This window comes from Suncus etruscus, chromosome 1 (assembly GCF_024139225.1).
Source record: "Suncus etruscus isolate mSunEtr1 chromosome 1, mSunEtr1.pri.cur, whole genome shotgun sequence".
NCBI classification, from domain to species: domain Eukaryota; kingdom Metazoa; phylum Chordata; class Mammalia; order Eulipotyphla; family Soricidae; genus Suncus; species Suncus etruscus.
Window position 1 is genome coordinate 32,844,446 of NC_064848.1, and position 5,588 is coordinate 32,850,033.

Below are 5,588 nucleotides of genomic sequence, written 5' to 3' on the forward strand. Positions count from 1 at the left end.
GAGAGACTAGCCTGTGAAAGAAGATTGTGATGATGCAACAGAAGGCAATGAATGCCAAATACTTTAGCAAACTATCAAAGTCTGGGACAGAGGCCCAAACAAACCCCCCTTCCCAGCCCTCAAAAGTAAATAACTCCATGAATACCTTCAACTCAGACTTCTGGCTTTCAGAACTGTGAGACAACTGATTTTTTTGAAGCCATGCAATTTTGTTATGACAACCCCAAGAAACAAGTACATATTGGTGCCCTTAGCTATCAGACTGGTCCAAACTGGCACCAATAGCATCTGCTTGGAACTTTAAATTGGAACAATAAAAGACCAAATCAGTAAGATTAAAAAACATGATTATTTCCAGTGCATACAATGACAACTTGCCAAGTTCAACCACAATCCCCCTTGTAGAGTTGACCTAAAATTAACTAAGTGAAGAATCATAATTATTTCATTCTCACTTCCTAGGGAACCTCATCTCTGTTGGTTCTCTCCAGAACAAAATGAAAATCATTCTAAAATTCTTTAGCATGAAATTTGTTCTGTGATGACTTGCAGTGGACTCCAGAAAACACTATGAAGCAAAATAGGCTCACATATGAATCAATGAGTGAGAAAAAGAAAGTGGTAGTAAGATAGAAGATTGGAGCAGGTAAAGAGATGAAGCAGACACTAGAAGAGAAGTTGTAAGACCCCCCCAAAAAAACTTATATCACTGTTTTTTGGAAATCCATTCCATTGAAACCCAGAGACACTTTATTCCTAATGGTTTTCTGTAGTCCACTGAAACTCTGATATAAATTCCTGTGTTTGGGAAAGTGAGAATAGATTTACATTACTTAAAGCTCAAAAAGCCTTGATGAAAAACAGTTAGAAATGATACATGTCAACTGTCAGTATTGAATATTTTCAGAGAGTTTTCAAGTAATGTAATAAGAAATAAGTCTTGTAACAGAACTTAGTCTTCAGTCTCTCTGAAGGTAATCATATTTTGCTTTTAAGCTAATGAGACAAGTTTATTCATTTCATAAACAATCATTGGGAGTTTTCGATATATGGTAAGCACTCTTTGAGAGTGCTAAGGACACATGAACAAATTCACAAAAATCTTTGTCCTTACAAAACTAAAAACGTAAAAATGAAATAGACAAAAAAAAGTGATGAGTGATGAGAGTATTAGAAAATTGAGTAATCAAATGAGGTGAGAAGTTTTAATTTTAAATCTGGTGATCAGGCAAGGGTTTTTGCTGAGAAGGTACATTTGGAACTAAAACTTAGAGTAAATAAGAGAGCATTTGAGTGCCTGGAAGACTTAAGTCAGAGAAAATTGCAAATGCAAAATATCCAAGAGGGTTGTGTGCCTGATAGTCTCTAGAAAAACAGGATGGCTAGTGTGTGTGAGGGCAGAATGAGAGAGGAGAACTAGGAGACAAAGGTTAAAGATTAAGGTAAAGAGAGGACAATAGAAATTTGTGGGGGGGTTCTCGAAACCATAGTGGTATATAGAACAATACATAGGTAAAACACTCCAAGACATTGGAAACTAAAGGCATCTTCAAGGAGAAAATAGCACTCTCCAAACAAGTCGAAGCAGAGATAAACAAATGGGACTATATTAAGCCTGAGAAGCTTCTACACCTCAAAGGAAATAATGCGTTAGATACAAAAGCCCACCCACAAAATGGGAGAAGCTATTCACACCAATACCCATCAGACAAGGGGCTAATATCTAAGATATAGAAAGTACTGGCAGAACTTCACAAGAAAAAAAATCTAACCCCATCAGAAAAATGGGAGAAGAAATGAACAATTTCTCAAAGAAATACAAATGGCCAAAAGGCACGATGAAAAATTTTTACATTCACTAAAGGGAGATGCAAATCAAAACACAATGAGGTACTATCTCGATGCCACAGAATCTGGCACACATCACAAAAAAAAGAACAATCATTTTGGTGGTGATGGAGAAAAGGAATTCTCATGCACGTTGGTGGGAATGCCATCTAGTCCAGGCCCTTATGGAAAACAACATGAAAGATTCCACAAAAAACTGAAAATTGAGCTCTAATATAATCCAGCCTAGGATTATCCTAGGGGATATACTCTATGAACACAAAAAAAAAAACAATACAAAAATGCCTGTCCTCAGCACCTATAATTTATTGAGCATTATTTACAATAGCCAGACTCTGGAAACAACCAAGATGCTCTTCAGCAGATGAATGACTAAAGAAACTGTGGTACATATTCACAATGGAATATTATGCAGCCATCAGGAGAAATGAAGGCATGAAATTTTAATATATATGGATGTACATGGAATCTATTATGCTGAGTGAAATAAGTCAGAGGGAGAGAGTGACACAATAGTTTCACTCATCTATGGGTTCTAAGAAAAATAAAAGACATTATTGAAATAATTCTCAGAGATTAGGGCCTGAAGGATTAGCTCACAATATGAAACTCACCACAAAGAGTAGTGAGTGCAGTTAAGAAATAACTACATGTGCTCGCTTCAGCAGCACATATACTAAAATTGGAACGATACAGAGAAGATTAGCATGGCCCCTGCAGAAGGATGACACTTAAATTCGTGAAGCATTTCATATTTTAAAAAAGAAAGAAAGAAAGAACTACACTAAGAACTTTCATAACAATGTCAATGAGTGAGGGAAGTAGAAAGCATGTCTCAAATACAGCCAAGTGGGGGGATGAGGGAGATGGGGGCATTGGTGATGGGAATGTTGCACTGGTGAAGGGAGGTGTTCTTTTTATGACTGAAACCCAGCTACAATCATGTTTGTAATCACGGTGTTTAGATAAAGATATTATTTTAAAAAAAAGAATTTTGGGGCTGGAGAGATAGCATGGAGGTAAGGCGTTTGCCTTGCATGCAAAAGGACGGTGGTTCGAATCCCGGCATCCCATATCCCCTGAGCCTGCCAGGAGCGCTTTCTGAGTATAGAGCCAGGAGTAAACACTGAGCGCTGCCGGGTGTGACCAAAAAAACAACAACAACAACAAAAAAAAAAGAATATGTAGGTCATTGTGAAGAGTTTGACCATTTGAATTACTTAGTTCTTAGTGTATAACAAAATATTCCTAAATACAGTGACTTCATACCAACAAGTAATGTGAACTCAGGTTTTTCAGTGGTTCAGGTTCAAGATTGCTATCAAGGTGTCAGTCAGGAACCCACAGTATGAGAACACCCAAAGACAGTGGATATTAGGGAGGAAAGTACAGTTAAGAGAGAGAAGGGACTGCTATGACAATAATAATTGTACATAACTCTAGACAAGAACTGAGAACTGAAAGGAGGTAAATTGATATGCATTATACCTTCAGAAGCAGTATTGCAAGCTTTATTGCCTAAAAGAACAAAATGGGGGTGGAGAAGAGGGGAGTGAAAGAGAGAAAAAGAAGAAAAGTGTCTGCCATAGAGGTAATCTGTGAGTGGGAAGAACAGGAGGTAATGAGAAATTGGTGATGGAAAATGGACACTGGTGAAAGGATGAGTTGAAATGTATGACCAAAACTCAAATATTAACAACTTTTAAAAAATTATTTAATTTAAGGGGCTGGAGCAATAGCACAGTGGTAGGGTATTTGCCTTGCACCTGACAGACCCAGAATGGATCTGGATTCAATCCCCTGCATCCCATATGGTCCCCCAAGCCAGGAGCAATTTCTGAGCTCATAGCCAGGAGTAATCCCAGAGAGTCACCAAGTGTGGCCCAAAAACCAAAACCAAAACCAAAACCAAACAAAAAATTATTGTATTTAAGCATTATGGTTACAAAAGTGTTCATGGTTGAGTTTCAGTCATAGAATGTACACGCCCTTCACCAGTGTACATTTCCCACCACAAATATCCCTAGTTTCCATCCCACCTCTTTCTCTCTCCTTTCCTTTCTTCCCCTTTCCTCTCCTCTCTCTGTCTCTTTTATTTTTTTTTTTTGATACTGTGGTTTGCACTATATCAATAACTTTTAAACTCTGTATCTTCCTATAATTTAATTTAAGAAAACTTTCAGATGTCAGCCTGGACTACATTCACTTACTGAAGCTTGCAATGGGGGATTAGCTGACACACTAACCCTCTGTCACTTCACCTAGGGCCTCTCCACAGACTCACTTGCATGTCTTTGAACGTGAGCCAAGACAGGCATAGGTGAAACCTCAATGTCTCCTGGCCTGGCCTTAGAAGTCACATTCTACTCATAACATTATGGAATATTCTGATAAACACAACTGTGGCTAACAAGATGCTGACTATCACAGTTACTCTAATTAAATAATCATTTCTTATGCACACAAAGACAATTTGCCAAGTTCAAGTGCATCTCCCATTATATGTTTTTACTAGATATAACCAAATTGAGGAAAAGTGCAATTCTCCAACTCCTGACTTTTGAGGTGTCTAATTTATGGTAACTAATTGTTGATCTATAAATTCTCTCCTTATTGGTTGTCTCCATAAGAATTATTTGGTTTGGGACATTGGTGATGGGAATGTTGCACTGGTGATGGGTGGTGTTCTTTACATGACTGAAACCCAAACACAGTCATGTATGTAATCAAGGTGTTTAAATAAAATAAAAAATAATAAAATAAATAAATAAAAAAAGAAAATTATTGAATCATCAATAAAGTTGTTTATACAATAAAAAAAGAATTATTTGAAGATTCTTTAGCTGTAAATGACAGGCATAGATTTCTACTAAGTTGAGGACAAAACAATAGAATTTGAAAGTAGAAATCTGTAGTGTCTAGCAGAAATCAGGGCATAAGGAATTCACTTACCAAACACCAAAAAGAGGAGAAATGGGATGTGGCCTTTCTACCTGCAATATCCCACTATCCCGAAAGGGCCTTGTTTGTGAGCTGACTTACACCCTCACCACCCTATTTTGTTCCAACTGCCAAAATCCTGTGCTAGAACTCCTGATGGAAACTCAATAAGCTATGTGCATGAGGCCAGATTACTATCCTGAGTACCATTAAGTCATAAAGTGAGTACAGAGCTGAAAATAGCTCTGTATGGTAGAGTGTAGCCAGAAACCAATTTTTAAAAGAATACATGGGGTTGAAGAAATGGTACCAAATTTAAGGTGCTTGCCTAGCACTTTGGTCAACCCCATTTAAGTTCCCAGCATGGCATCTAGTCCCAGAGCATCTCCAGGAGTAATCTCTGAGCACAACAACAGAAGTAAGCTCTGAATGCCACTGAATCTGACCCCAAAACAAAACAGTTAAATAAAACTTGATGGGCTTGAATTGGGTCAGGAGTACCCCATCCCCAGCCAATCACATATGGGAATAAGGGTGTATTTGATACCTAACAGAATCTTGAGTACTAAAAAAAAAGAAGTTTACACCAAAGAAAGTCTTGCCAAGCTAAGCAAGTTTAAGCAAGCCTCCCCAGAAAATAGATCTTATAAAACTCATAGATATATTTACTCAGGTTAGTCACTGCTGAGATAACTATTTTTGAATAATTGCAGTCATGTTTGTCTGTATTTTTACATAAAATTATCTAAAATTACTATTAAGAGTCATAGAAACAGCTCAATAGGTTGAGAGCATGCAGG

The 5,588-nt window shown here is 37.4% G+C and overlaps 1 non-coding gene across 1 annotated transcript; it reads left to right on the top strand.

The window, feature by feature from the left end:
- The first annotated feature begins 2,500 nt into the window (after positions 1–2,500).
- Positions 2,501–2,607, top strand: LOC125996817 (U6 spliceosomal RNA). Its single transcript, XR_007491492.1, has one exon. It is a non-coding gene; the product is annotated as a U6 spliceosomal RNA (small nuclear RNA).
- Positions 2,608–5,588: the final 2,981 nt, after the last annotated feature.